Source organism: Bombina bombina, chromosome 4 (assembly GCF_027579735.1).
Source record: "Bombina bombina isolate aBomBom1 chromosome 4, aBomBom1.pri, whole genome shotgun sequence".
NCBI lineage: Eukaryota > Metazoa > Chordata > Amphibia > Anura > Bombinatoridae > Bombina > Bombina bombina.
In genome coordinates this window covers 1151756048-1151771841 of record NC_069502.1, presented here as the reverse complement: position 1 = coordinate 1151771841, position 15794 = coordinate 1151756048, and the positions used below count along the sequence as shown (strand labels likewise).

Sequence of the window (15794 nt, the reverse complement as noted above, 5' to 3'; positions counted from 1 at the left end):
GCGGTTTAGGGGTTAAACAATTTATTTAGTTGCGGCGGGGTACGGGATCGGCAGGATAGGGGTTAATAAATGTATTATAGGTGGCGGCGGTATAGGGGGGGCAGGATAGGGGTTAATAGGTTTTATGTAGGTGGCGGCGGGGTCCGGGAGCGGCGTTTTAAGGGTTAATAAGTTTATTAGAGTGGCGGTGGGCTCCGGGAGTGGCGGTTTAGGGGTTAATAAGTTTATTAGAGTGGCGGTTGGCTCCGAGAGCGGCGGTTTAGGGGGTAATACATTTATTTAGTTGCGGCGGTGTAGGGGGGCATATTAGGGGTGTTTAGACTCGGGGTACATGTTAGGGTGTTAGGTGCAGACGTTTTCCATAGGAATCAATGGGATGTCGGGCAGCAGCGAACATGAGCTTTCGCTATGGTCAGACTCCCATTGATTCCTATGGGATCCGCCGCCTCCAGGGCGGCGGATTGAAAACCAGGTACGCTGGGCCAGAAAAGTGCAGAGCGTACCTGCTAGTCATTTGATAACTACCAAAAGTAGTCAGATTGTGCCGAACTTGCGTTCGGAACATCTGGAGTGACGTAAGAATCGATCTGTGTCGGACTGAGTCCAGCGGATCGAAGCTTACGTCACAAAATTCTACTTTTGCCGGGCAGCAGGGCTTGATAACTTAGGCGAATCAGCCTCGCCACAAATACGCTGTGGAATTCCAGCGTATTTGAGGTTGACGGCTTGATAACTAGAGGCCTAAGTGTGCACACAGACTGTTCTATAATTTTATCCGAAGGTGGTATTATCTTTTTCATATATAATGTCCTGTTCTTTTATGTTGTGCTGGTTTCAGGTATTAAGATGTTTTAAACTGTTGTGGATATCTGGTTGCTTTTTTATGATAATTGTATCATTCTAACACTTGGAGACGTAACCTTTTTACTCATTTGTTCTTTCTTTTTTTTTTTTTTTTTAATAGTTTTTATTGAGGTTCAGTTCAAGGCTTACAAATATTAAACGTCAGCACATATTACACAGTACAGTAATACATGGTTACAAGATTTCCATCTGATACATGTCCGGATATATATATGTATATAAAACATGAATTTATGACTTTTACATTCTCTGTATAAGAAAATATTTGCCATACAATCTGTATACCAACTCCATGTTATATAAGGTCTCTCTTGGACCCCCAAACTATATACATAGTGTGTCGTTATAGTTGGTAAACTGAGACAGAAGGAGACCACTCATGGGTCTCAAATGATGAACCTTATTTTTATATTTATAGAATAGATAACAATATATAACAATAATTACATCACATGAGATTATATATAAGACCAGCAATATATATAACAACATTATATGCAATAAAGGATAGAATTGTTGTCCTATGCTCACGATGTGAGCTCAATGGAGTATATGGGAGGGGGGGAAGGGAGGGAAGAGAATGATCAATTATAAAAAATGCTCAGTAAGAATATTGGTAGTGTCCTATGTTCACGACGTGAGTCCAATGGAGTATATGGGGGGGGGGGGGGAGTAAGGGAGGAGACTGATCAGAGATACATGCTCATTAGAAATATTGGTAAAGTCCGAGGGAAGGAATAAGAGGGTATGGGGGGGGGGAAGGGGGGCGGATCTGACAATAAGATTGTAAGACTGTATTGGTACAAAGTAGGCACAGTATTCTGACGGTAACTGAGGACTATGTATTAGTTTGTCACTCTATACTAAACCATTGTAACTAAGGGATGTGGGTTGTATCTCCCCTCAGGGATTATTGTCTCCACTGGACACAGACGGAAAAAGGGATATTGGGTATGACCCACCCTGATACTCAGAGTGGGAAAGGGTGAGGGGGAGATACTTTCCTTATCTTTTTTCTTTCAGTAAGGTTTTCAGTCGTACATAGTTTAAAAAAAGGGATATTGTATGCAAGATATCAGAAAGTAGTGGTATAAATATGGGCAGGCTGATAAGAAAGCATAGATTAAAACAATCTGAGACATAGCACAAAATATTGCATGGAATTCCATACGGTGGGATAATATATTCACGCCCATATCGGAGAATACTAACCACAGAGAATCTCAAAGCGGGGGGGGGGGGGGGCTAGAGGGAAAATTACAAGTATGGTCATGTTGTAGCAAGAGTAATATAACAAATATGATGGGAATCTAGGTCCCATTTGAACCACATGTAATAAGGCATTATCTAGATGAGAGCTAATCCATATGCACAGTAGGTTTGTAAATGGAAAATATATAGACACATGTCTCACCAGATTATAGTAACTATCTGGCATGTCTGTCTGAATATGAAATTGTGAGTATTTGTTTATAATAATTTACCCCATCCTGGTGTCATATATATACTGCAGAGTGAAAATCCATGTTCGCCAAAATATTTCAAGTGTGGGGGGTGAAGCTATAATAACTTTATTGTCATATGAGAGGTGGGAGTAGGAAGAAGACAGTACCTGGGATGCCATGATATATGAGCAAGTAGAAAGGATAAGTGTATAGGTGTTGTTGAAGGATGGGTATTTGGTGGACTCCCTTAATATAAGTTTAGCACAACTTAACGGTAATTATACTGTTTCTAGTCTCACATGTATATTAGCTACAAAACTGAGCTCTATGATATATTCAGGGGAAATGTAAGATTGCCACATGGGCATGGGCCCTATGCCCTGCGGCTAAGAGCTTACACTTCTATCTGCTAACCCTTCCCTAGAAAAAAGGGAGGAACAGGTTTAGAGGTTCAGTATCACCCAATACACATGGCCCTAGAACAGAGGGTCTCCATATATGAAATCTCGTATTATATCTGTAAAACAATGTACCCTTATATTATCTAGGTAAAGGAAACATATATGAGAAATAGCTTATATCAAGATAACATGCCCCCAGATATATTAAATAGTGTAATATAAGAACATTACATATATTATAAGAAACTCTCAATGAACTTAGGGCATGAACGAGCATTTTCCTAAGGTGAAAACATAAAAGACTGTGGTTGAGATTGTGGAGGTTATTAGTATATATATAAAACTACAGATGGCAATTTAATCAGTATGCAAGAGAATACAAGCAACATAGAATGCAACAGTAAAGAGATTTCTAAGCAGCAAGAGTCCATTCTATGTCAACCTATGGAGTATAATGCTGCACAGTATCATAAGACATAGGAAGTTAATAGAAACAGAATAGAAACCCATGCACACTTTCGTATGTCACAGCAAAAACAATACTGGATCCACCATAACACAAACACATACTGTATACTTGTAGAGATTATCTCCTCATTCGCCATCATATAATCCTGCATTTGCTGTATAGTTAAGAATAAACAAATATTAGCGTTATAGCACTCCTAGTCAGAATTACAAAGGGGTAAGAGTTGGCGTTAGGCTAGTTAGCTCAGTATAAGGTTACTTCCCAGATTTATCCGACGCCCAGGCGTTTCTGCTGGGGGTTGTAAAATATGGCTTGTCAACTAAAATAAGTCTGAAACCTATGGACAGAGATGATAATGCAAGTTTGGTCCCCACAACATATCTGGCTCTCTGAGGGTAAAGTTTAGCTTAACAGGGGCATTAGTATATAGGAAGAGAAAGGAAAAACCAAAGGTGCAGAGGTGACTAAAGTTTAATAAAATAATAATATACCTGTCTTAAAAATGACAGGGTGGGCCGTGGACTCGTCATATTGTAAAATAAATAAATTTATCAGGTAAGCATAAATTTTCTTTTCTTTTGCAAAGATATGACGAGTCCACGGGTTTCATCCTTACTTGTGGGATACCAATACCAAAGCTATAAGACACGGATGAAAGGGAGGGACAAGACAGGAACCTAAACGGAAGGCACCACTGCTTGAAGAACCTTTCTACCAAAACCAGCCTCAGAAGAAGCAAAAGTATCAAATTTGGAAAAAGTATGAAAAGACGACCAAGTTGCAGCCTTGCAAATCTGTTCAACAGAAGCATCATTTTTAAATGCCCATGAGGAAGCCACAGCCCTAGTAGAATGAGCCGTAATTCTTTCAGGAGGCTGCTGTCCAGCAGTCTCATATGCCAGACGGATGATACTCTTCAGCCAAAAGGAAAGAGAGGTAGCCGTAGCTTTCTGACCCCTACGTTTTCCAGAAAAAACAACAATTAAAGAAGAAGATTGACGAAATTCTTTAGTCGCCTGCAAGTAAAACTTCAGAGCACGAACCACGTCCAAGTTATGCAACAGCCGTTCCTTCTTAGAAGAAGGATTAGGACATAGAGAAGGAACCACAATTTCCTGATTACTATTCTTATTTGAAACAACCTTAGGAAGAAATCCAGGTTTGGTTCCTCATTCCCTTTTTGGAAGGAACTGACTGCTGAATTCTCCCTGAGAAAAATAGTACTCACTGGCACCATTTTAAAATAAAAAATTCTTGATTGAAGAAAATAAAACTAACACCTCACTTTACCTCTTCCTAGTACTAACATAGGCAAAGAGAATGACTGGATTGGGAGGGAGGAGCTATATATACAGCTCTGCTGTGGTGCTCTTTGCCACTTCCTGTCAGCAGGAGGATAAATCCCACAAGTAAGGATGAAACCCGTGGACTCGTCATATCTTTGTAAAAGAAAATAAGTATTTGGTCACCTACAAACAAGCAAGATTTCTGGCTCTCACAGACCTGTATCTTCTTCTTTAAGAGGCTCCTCTGTCCTCCACTCATTACCTGTATTAATGGCACCTGTTTGAACTTGTTATCAGTATAAAAGACACCTGTCCACAACCTCAAACAGTCACACTCCAAACTCCACTATGGTGAAGACCAAAGAGCTGTCGAAGGACACGAGAAAACAAAATTGTAGACCTGCACCAGGCTGGTAAGACTGAATCTGCAATAGGCAAGCTGCTTGGTGTGAAGAAATCAACTGTGGGAGCAATAATTAGAAAATGGAAGACATACAAGACCACTGATAATCTCCCTCGATCTGGTGCTCCAAGCAAGATCTCACCCTGTGGGGTCAAAATGATCACAAGAACAGTGAGCAAACATCCCAGAACCACACGGAGGACCTAGTGAATGACCTGCAGAGAGCTGGGACCAACGTAACAAAGGCTACCATCAGTAACACACTATGCCGCCAGGGACTCAGATCCTGCAGTGCCAGACGTGTACCCCTGCTTAAGCCAGTACATGTCAGGGCCCGTCTGAAGTATGCTAGAGAGCATTTGGATGATCCAGAAGCGGATTGGGAGAATGTCATATGGTCAGATAAAACAAAAGTAGAACTGTTTGGTAGAAACACAACTCATCGTGTTTGGAGGAGAGAGAATGCTGAGTTGCAACCAAAGAACACCATACCTATTGTGAAGCATGGGGGTGGCAACATCATGCTTTGGGGCTGTTTCTCTGCAAAGGGAACAGGACGACTGATCCGTGTACATGAAAGAATGAATGGGGCCATGTATCGTGAGATTTTGAGTGCAAACCTCCTTCCATCAGCAAGGGCATTGAAGATGAAATGTGGCTGGGTCTTTCAGCATGACAATGATCCCAAACACACCGCCCGGGCAATGAAGGAGTGGCTTTGTAAGAAGCATTTCAAGGTCCTGGAGTGGCCTAGCCAGTCTCCAGATCTCAACCCCATAGAAAGCCTATGGAGGGAGTTGAAAGTCTGTGTTGCCCAGCGACAGCCCGAAAACATCACTGCTCTAGAGGAGATCTGCATGCAGGAATGGGCCAACATACCAGCAACAGTGTGTGACAACCTTGTGAAGACTTATAGAAAACGTTTGCCAACAAAGGATATATAACAAAGTATTGAGATGAACTTTTGATATTGAGCAAATACTTATTTTCCACCATAATTTGCAAATAAATTCTTTTCAAATCAGACAATGTGATTGTCTGGATTTGTTTCCACATTTTGTCTCCCATAGTTGAGGTATACCTATGATGAAACTTATAGGCCTCTCTCATCTTCTTAAGCGGGAGAACTTGCACAATTGGTGGCTGACTAAATACTTTTTTGCCCCACTGTATGTAGTATTTATAAATAACGTATATAATAAACAATAAGTTTGTCTCGTGTGTTTGTTGAGGGGTGTATGCTATGATGGCTGAGTAGACTGGAGTGAGAACACAACTACTACTGTGCTGCTATATAAAACCTCAGCATCTGGACTGGAATATTGGTTCAAGTTATTACTCGATACGCCCATCATATGATATCATACCATCTGATTAACCTAAAGCAGGCATTTGCTTCTAACATAAAACACATAGTTTAATAATTTAGGGAAGAGGGACATAGGATATATTTTCCTTTGTTTATCGAGTAAACAATATCGTTGGGAGGGGGACTCGCAGGAAACACGGGGCATCAAGCTCCATACGGAGCTTGATAAATTGACCCCTATATCTTTAGTGGCTATTTCCAGTATTCTAGTATGGGGGGGGATTCGGCTGCCCAGGCCTACATGACTATAGGAAACAACCTAAATATGTCCTATTATAAATATATATATAAATAATATTATAAAAATATACCTCTAAGCCCACTTGTTACCATCGCAATAAGACTGTTTTTCAGATACGCCCATCAGTCCATAAGATTGGATTATAATTTTGCGGTTACTTCACTTACCAAGTCTGAGCAGATCCCACTGTAGATATTCATTTCTAGGATTAATACATTGTATATCAGTGTGAATATTAGTATCAACTTCTATAATTTTATTCTGTTTAATTTTTTAGATACTTAGCATTAGATGTGCATAGGTAAGACACCGGTGTCTGTTTTATTGTTTCAGTCTGTTTTATTGTTTCAGTCTGTTCTATATTTTAATCTGTTTTTATTTCAATTGATTTTATTATAAATTCACAATGGGTATTTACCCAAGTGTATAGTAATAAATATTTGTTTGAGATAAACATATACATACATCTTGTGTTTTATGTTTTTAAGTAACATACTTATATCTTTCATAAATTTTAGAATGGACAAAATGCAATGATAATTGAATATCGTAGGCATTATGGGGCCTATTTATCAAGCTCTGTATGGAGCCAGATGCCCCGTGTTTCTGGCGAGCTGTCCGCATTGAGCGATGTCTGTCGGATATGATCCGCTGATCGGATCATGGCGGACAGACATTTGATAAAAAGGCCCCCATATCTGAACAACGTTAATAACTTTGGATTACGTATATATATATATATATATATATATATATATATATTTATAATAGGACATATTTAGGAATAGCAATTCATTTGAGCCACCTATTATTTTATACATTATTTTTTAACTTTTTGAGGGATAATCGTTATAAGGTGTGCTAGTTTCCTACTCTGATTTTGACAGATATATACTCCTTTATTCTTTAGGAAACAACCACATGGCCTTGCCGAAGAGCGTATGCAGGAAATGTTCACATCAAAAGTTCCAGACTCCATCCAGGCAATATTTAACAATGTTGCTCAGTAACGTCATATAGAAATGCCTCCAGTGGCTTTTGAAAATAAGTATTAATCTCAAAAAAGCTAAATAAAATCAGGAGCTCCCGAAATGTACGTCTTGCCGCTTCGGCAGTCAGTTTCGCCCCCAGGATGGGGAACATTGTATTGCTTTAGCAATGACAGCTGATACAAATCATTTATTAGTCTCCTATTTTGAATAAACACAGCTTGCTTTTTGTCTTGTTTATTACCCTCTGGCAGGAAATTGCTTAGCTAAAACATAAATAAATTCCTGAGTAATCATTACTCTTGTGTACTACATTTTTAAAAGAAGGAATGGGCATTTTGTTTTTTTACAATCTCTTTTATACATTTTTTTTCACTTTATTGTTCTCTTGAAAGAAATAGTTATCTTAGAAAAACAAAACAAAATGTTATACAAAACGGATTATTCTGGAAAGTGCAGCAACAGAAAACTTCAGTGATTTAACTTCTTGGGAATTCAGAGAAATGTCACTGTCATGCTCTGTCTATTGCAGGACTTACTAAGACAATTTGTAGGCATGTGAGTGCACGTTACCCAAAGATTCATGCGTCCATAAAGGGGAAAAGTTGCTAGTTTACGGACGCACGTTAAATAACCGGCTATTACAGGTGGCTGGTTAATGCTATTGCAAGCTCGGGGTAGAACTTTGTGCTAAGCAAAATTAACCAGAGGTCGGACCTCTGATTAATTTTTAACTGTGCCCGGATTGCCCCCTAAATAAAGTGGACATTTCCTTTATGAAATAAAAAAATATCAGCATCCTTATTTTTTTTTTAAATAACTGCACAAAGCAGTTATAAGGGGTTAAAGTAAGGGGCTGTGGGTTGTTAGAAAGAAAATGGCACTGTAAAGTGAGCCTTTATATAGCGGTCTATGGGGACTGTGCTTAAACTGTAAATATATATGTATATGCTTATAGATATATATTTATGTGTTAATATGTGTATTTACACATAATATGTCTATTTACACATATAAACACATAAATAAATATGTATATGCTTATAGATATATATTTATGTGTTAATATAAACATATAAATATATATGTATATATACATATATATTTTAAATATGCTGCCCAACGTTGCGCATCTATCGGCATCAGAACGAGGCTCCCATTGAATACTATGGAAGCGTGTTATCTTGTAATACCAGCACACAATTGCGTGCACCGGTATTACTGAGCGCAAATATCTCGCTTACGAAAGCACAATTTTGCACTCCACTTGTAATCTAGCCAACAATTGGTTCATAATATCTTTCAATCATCATCAATGATTGAGTGGCGTTTCAATATGCTAAGACACCCCAGGACTGAATGGGTTAACCATCTTTTGTAGCACTTGTTGCTCATTGGGTTGGATTAAAGGCACAGTGCATTGTAAAATTGCTTTTACCTTAAAGGGACATGAAACCCCAAATTTTTCTTTCATGGTTCAGAAAAAGCATGCAATTTTTTAAAAAACTTAGCAATTTACTTCTATTATATAGTTGTTTTTTCACTTCCTTGGTGTCCTTTGTTGAAGAAGCAGCAATGCTTTACTGGGAGCTAGTTAACACATTGGGTGAGTCAATAACATGAGACATATATGTGCAGCCACCAATCAGCAGCTCTTGAGCCTACCTAGGTATCCTTTTCAACAACAAGATACCAATAGAAAATAATAAGTTTGATAGGAGAAAAATTGGAAAGTTATTTAAAATAACATGATCTATCTAAATCATGAAAGAAAAAAACTTGTGTTTCCAATGACCTGTATAAAATAAATTGTTCCTTTGTTTATTTTTGCATTTCAAATAGCAGTTTTTATTCTTTGAAACCACAACCCATCAAAATGGGTTGGGCTCTCAGGGAAATCAGATCTCCCTAATTTATCACTTTCTGCACACACACATTCTTCTTTATATTATCTTTGTCTGTAAACCAAAAGCCGAATACGATGAAAAACTCGCCAGTGTAGAGAAAAATGCACAAAATCTTTGGGAACTTTTGCACTTTACTTTGTAAAGCATGTGTCTCTTTTTTGCATCCAAGACCTGCATAGAGAGACAAACAGTTCTCAAACTAAAAATTGTCTTCCTAAAATGATTTGAGGGACCTCACAATACTATTGAGACGCCTTGGATAATCTCACCAGAATGGAGAGTTTTAGATCATCGGACCCATAAAGTGCTGTGCTGTGGCTATATATTCAAAAGGGTTCTGACGTGATGTCTAGAATGCTGGCGAGATATTCAAATATTACTGTTTTAAGGCAGCTTTGATGAGAGGCGTTTTACTATACCTTGCAATGGGTGTCGATGCTGGTGAAATATTCCAAGCCCCTACACTACTTAACCCCTATTCCGTCACAACCCCCATTCACAAAACCCCCCTAACCTATTAACCCCTAAACCTCCACAACACCCAACATAAACACCCCCTAGCCTAATAACTCCTAAACCACCACAACCCCCCCAGCAAAAACACCCCTAACGCATTACTGTTTAAAGGCAGCATTGCTGAGAGGCGTTTTACTATACATCGTCATGGGTGTCGATGCTGGCAAAATATTACAAGCGCCTACACTACTTGACCCCTGTTCTGCCACAACCCTCCATCCACAAACACCCCCTAACCTATTAACACCTAAACCTCCACAACCCCCCAACGCAAACACCCCCTAGCCTATTAACTCCTAAATGCCACAACCCTAACCCATTATCTCTAAACCTCCACAACCCCCCCAACGCAAACTAGCTAAAAGCTAACCCCCCAAGACCCTAACCTAACACCCCCTAAGTTACACACAATAACAAATGTTAAAATTACACAAAACAAAAAAAAACACATTACCAAAAATAAAAAAAACTACTACCAAAGATAAAATAAACGTTATGCCTTTCCTAAAACTAAAGTCCCCTTTAAAAAAAAGCCCAACCCAAAATAAAAAAAAAACTATACTAACACTAATCTAACAAAAGGGCATTTTACTTGGCACAAATATTAATATTTTAAAACCAAAGCAATCCCCCACCACCCAAATAAAGAGCCTACCTTAAAAAAAAAAAAAAAAACTACTCTAACAATTGTCTGGATAAGGGCATTTGGTAGGGCATTTGATGGTTTAGTCTTAGATTATTTTGGGGTATTTTTTTTGTTTTTATAGGGGTATAAGATAAGGTTTAAATTGTATTATTTTGTATAATTTCATTTTTTATGTAATCTTAGATTTTTTTACTTTTTGTGATTTTAGATTATTTTTATTTTATGTAATCTTAGATTTTCTATTTAAATTAAATCTTAGTTTTTATTTTGTATATAATGTTAGGATTTTTTATTTAAATTTTAGATTAGGAATTTTAATTTTGGTAGTTTAATTATTTTAGTAGTTTAATAGTATTTTTTATTTTAAGTAATAGGGGTTAAGTTAGGTGGTATTAGGTGAGGGGGCTTAATGATTAGATTAATACTTTGCATAGTGGTGGGATGGTGGTTTAGGAGTTAATAGGTTAAATATGCAGATTGCCTTGTGGGGGGATGACAGTTTAGTCCTTCCTGGTTCCTGATCCCTGGCTTGTTCCTGACTCTGCTGTTTTCCTTGTTCCTGATTTCGGCTCGTCTGACTACTCGCTTTGGCTCCTGACTCGGCTCGTCTGACTACCAGCTCTGGTTTTGACTCCTGGCTTATTATTTGACTTGTGGACTTTTTATTATTTTTTGCTATTAATAAAGGTGTGATTATTTTTGCACTTCTTGTCTCAGTCTGATTCCTGGCACCCTGACATTACGCAAAGGCCATGAATCCTGATGGTGCTAATAATCCACCTTTACCTGCCATCATTTCCAGGATGGATGAACAGGATCACCGCTTGGATCAATTTGAACTAGCCCTGCAAACCCTGCTGACTCGCACTGCACATTTGGACCAAAGTGCCCCGCAAGTTATGGCTGCTCCTGTTTCCGCTGCTGCACCTAGTCCTACCAGGAGCATGTCCGGTTCTGCACCTCTACATTAGCAATATGGAGGCGATCTTATTCAGTGCAGAGGGTTTTTGAACCAGCTGGGCATTTACTTTGAGATGTTACCTAAGGCGTTTCCCTCTGACAGAGCTAAGGTGGGATTTCTTATTTCGTTACTCTCTGACACAGCTCTTGCCTGGGCTAATCCCTTGTGGGAGACTAATAAACCTGTGAATTCAAATTACCCTGAATTTGTGGCCTCCTTTCGAAGGGTATTTGATGTTCCGGCTCGCTCCTCTGCTGCTAAACGACTCATGTCCATTCAGCAAAGTACAAGATCTGTTGCTCAGTATGCTATTGAGTTCCGTACGCTTGCTGCAGAGGTAGGTTGGAACAATGAAGCCCTTGTTGTTGCCTTCTTTCATGGGCTCTCTGATTATATTAAAGACGAAGTTGCTGCCAGAGATTTACCAGAGGATCTCAAGGCATTGGTGTCTTTTTTGATCCTAATTGACATCAGACTCAGAGAGAGGCCCTCTTTCAAGGAGCACTTGCAGAAGCCTCCTGTTCCTCCTGTTCCGTTGTCTCCTATGTGTTCATTCCCACCCATGCCTCCCTATCCTCCCATGCCTCCTGGTCCCGAGTCACCAGGTACTGCTGAGCCAATGCAGTTGGGATTCACGCGTCTCTCCGCGGCGGAGAGGGCCTTTAGGAGGAGGGAGGGGCTCTGCCTCTATTGTGGGTTACAGGGCCATCTTTTGAAGTCTTGTCCTACATGGCCGGGAAACGCTCACACCTAAGGTCCTGTCGGGGGCAGACCTTGGGTGGTTTATCCTTGTCCCCGGAACCACTTAAGGAGAAACCTTTGGTCATGGTTGTCCTTTCCTGGGTGGACTCCTCCATAGTCACCCAGGCTCTTGTTGACTCCGGTGCTGCAGGCTATTTCATTGACAGTGCTTTTGTATCTAAGCACTCCATTCCTGTTTTGCCTCGGTCTGGTCTGCTTGCTATTGAGGCCATTGATGGCAGGCCCCTTCAGCCCGCACTCGTTACTCACGAAATCGATCCGTTGTCCATGGCTGTTGGGGCTCTCCATTTTGAAACCCTCCAGTTCCAGGTGATAAACTCTCCGCATTTTCCGGTTGTTCTGGGTTAACCCTGGCTCCAAAAGCACAATCCCAGTCTCGACTGGAGCAGGTCCGAAATTTTGTTGTGGTCCCCGCAATGTATTTCCACTTGTCTTCGGAAACAAGTTAAAATCTTGTGCACTTTTTCGGTATCTCAATTGCCAGAGGAGTACCGAGAGTTCCTAGACATTTTTGACAAGGTGCGTGCCGGTACGTTGCCTCCTCACCGGTCTTACGATTGTGCCATAGACCTGCAACCCGGTGCCATTCCTCCTCGGGGCCGGGTTTACCCTCTGTCTGTTGCAGAGAATTGTGCTATGGAGGAGTATGTTGCCGATGCTCTGTCGCGGGGGATCATCCGCAAATCCTGCTCTCCTGCAGGGGCTGGCTTCTTCTTTGTGAAGAAAAAGGGTGGCGAGTTAAGACCATGCATCGATTATAAGGGTCTTAATCGTCTTACCATTAAGAATGCTTACCCTATTCCGCTCATTACGGAACTCTTTGACCGCCTCAAGGGAGCTAGGGTTTTTAGTAAACTTGATTTGAGAGGAGCATACAATCTCGTTAGGATCAAGGAGGGCCACGAATGGAAAACAGCATTTAACACCAGGCATTATGAGTATCTTGTAATGCCCTTTGGCCTATGTAATGCTCCTGCTGTTTTCCAGGAATTTATTAATGATGTCCTACGAGATATGTTGCAACAGTGTGTTGTGGTGTACTTAGACGACATCCTTATACACTCACCCACACTTGAGGCTCATCGTTCTAATGTTACACAGGTTCTTCAGAGACTACATGAGAACGGCCTGTTTTGTAAACTCGAGAAATGTGAGTTCCATCAGACTCAAGTAACCTTCCTAGGTTATGTTATCTCCATTGCAGGGTTCTCCATGGATCCTGACAAGTTATCTGCAGTTCTGCAGTGGCCTCGCCCAGTTGGTCTTCGGTCTATTCAACGTTTTTGGGGGTTCGCCAATTACTATAGAAAGTTTATTAAAAACTTTTCTTCCTTGGTCAAACCTATCACAGACATGACCCGTAAAGAGAATGATCCACTCCATTGTTCACCTACTGCCTTTAAGGCCTTTGATAGTCTTAAGACTGCCTTTGCTGCCGCTCCAGTTCTGGCTCATCCTAACCCTGTCCTGCCTTTCGTTCTTGAGGTCGATGCATCTGAGACTGGAGTAGGTGCCCTCTTGTCTCAACGTCCTACGCCTGATGGTTCCTTGCATCTGTGTGGTTTCTTTAAGAAAGTGTCTCCAGCGGAGTGCAATTATGAAATTGGCGACAGGGAATTACTGGCCATAATTTTGGCACTTAAGGAATGGAGGCATCTTCTCGAGGGTACTAGCGTGCCAGTGCTCATTCTTACTGACCACAAGAATTTAACTTATCTATCTTTAGCAAAACGTTTGTTGCCCCGACAGGCCAGATGGGCGCTATTTTTGTCTCGGTTTAATTATGTGGTCTCCTACCTGCCTGGTAGTAAGAATGTTAGGGCTGATGCCCTCTCTCGACAATTTTCGCCTCTGTCCAAGGAGGAGTCTGTACCTACTCCTGTTATACCTCCTGACCATATTTTGGCTACCATACGTACTAATTTGACTTCTCCCTTGGGGGAGGAGATCCTGGCTGCACAAACCAATGCACCTCCTGAGAAACCTAGTGGTAAGTGTTTTGTTCCTGAGAATCTTCGAACTAAACTTTTGCACACTTACCACTATCCTAAAGCCGCAGGTCACCCAGGCAAGAACCAAATTATTTGATCTGTCACTCAACAATTCTGGTGGCCAGGTCTTCATTCTGATGTTGCTGCATATGTTGCCTCCTGCTCAGTTTGTGCACAGAATAAGACTCCTCGACATCTTCCTGTGGGTCTTCTTCAACCTATTGCTAATGGTGAGCGTCCTTGGACACATCTTTCCATGAACTTCATTGTCGAGCTCCCTGTTTCCAATGGCAATACTGTTATCCTTATGGTGGTTGACCGTTTTTCTAAAATGTCACATTGCATTCCCTTGATGAAGTTGCCTACCGCTCAGGAGCTTGCTTCAATTTTTGCCCGGGAGGTCTTCCATTTATATGGGTTACCCAAGGAGATAGTGTCGGACCGGGGTAGCCAGTTCATCTCCAGATTTTGGCGTTCCTTTTGTGCTCAAATGGGGATCCAGCTTTCCTTCTCCTCGGCATATCACCCTCAATCCAATGGGGCTGCGGAACAGTCTAATCAAGCTCTGGAACAGTTCCTCCATTGCTATGTCTCAGATCACAACAATAATTGGTCTGAACTGTTACCTTGGGCAGAGTTTGCTCGTAATAGTGCTATTAATGCTTCCTCCAAGTTATCCCCGTTCATGGCGAATTATGGGTTTCAACCATCCTTTTTGCCCGATTCATTCATGTCTCAGGGTATTCTGGCTTTGGAGGAGCATCGCCAGCAACTCCGTTCCACATGGGTGCAGATTCAGGATTGAACCTTCATGTGCCTTCCAATAAACTGGCTCACCGTTATGTTGGTCCTTTTCGAATACTCCGACAGGTTAATCCTGTGGCCTATGCTCTTGACCTTCCTCCTGCAATGCGCATATTCAATGTTTTTCATGTCTCCCTCTTGAAACCTCGTCCCCGTCCTATCTTTGTTGACAACCATGAGGAGTATGAGGTCAGCTACGGTCCAGAGGAGCGTTCTTGTGTTCCCTCCTCTGATGTTCATGCTCCCGCCCTCCTCCGTGCCTTCCATGCCCGTTTCCCCAATAAGCCTTTTGTCCTCCCGCGGGGGAGGGGTCATTGAGGAGAGGGTCCTGTCAGGGTTTTCCCCCTGTTTTGTTTGTCATGTGCTGCTGGCAGCCATTCTACTCACCTCTCTTGCTGAACTCTGGTGCATTGTGGGGGATGCTGCTAATTTTCTGCACTTCCTTTTATGGCCCGACTGGTGTACATCATCCATGTGAGACAGGATGCAGTCTCAGAATTGTGATGTCATCACTTATTATTTAAAGGGCTTCTGTTCAGTATGCTTTGCCTTTACGTTGTCTCAGACCTGTTTATGAGAGCTCCTGTGTATTACCTGGCTGTCTGACGTCCTTCCTGGTTCCTGATCCCTGGCTTGTTCCTGACTCTGCTGTTTTCCTTGTTCCTGATTCCGGCTCGTCTGACTACTCGCTTTGGCTCCTGACTCAGCTCGTCTGACTACCAGCTCTGGTTTTGACTCCT

At 41.1% G+C, this 15794-nt stretch overlaps 1 long non-coding RNA gene across 1 annotated transcript in view; it reads left to right on the top strand.

Moving 5' to 3' along the window:
• LOC128655805 (uncharacterized) overlaps positions 1-7766 on the top strand; it is a 50474-nt gene extending 42708 nt beyond the window's left edge. The window contains exon 2 of the long non-coding RNA XR_008401910.1: positions 7389-7766. This is a non-coding gene — a long non-coding RNA (uncharacterized LOC128655805). The remainder of the gene's footprint in view (positions 1-7388) is intronic.
• Positions 7767-15794: the final 8028 nt, after the last annotated feature.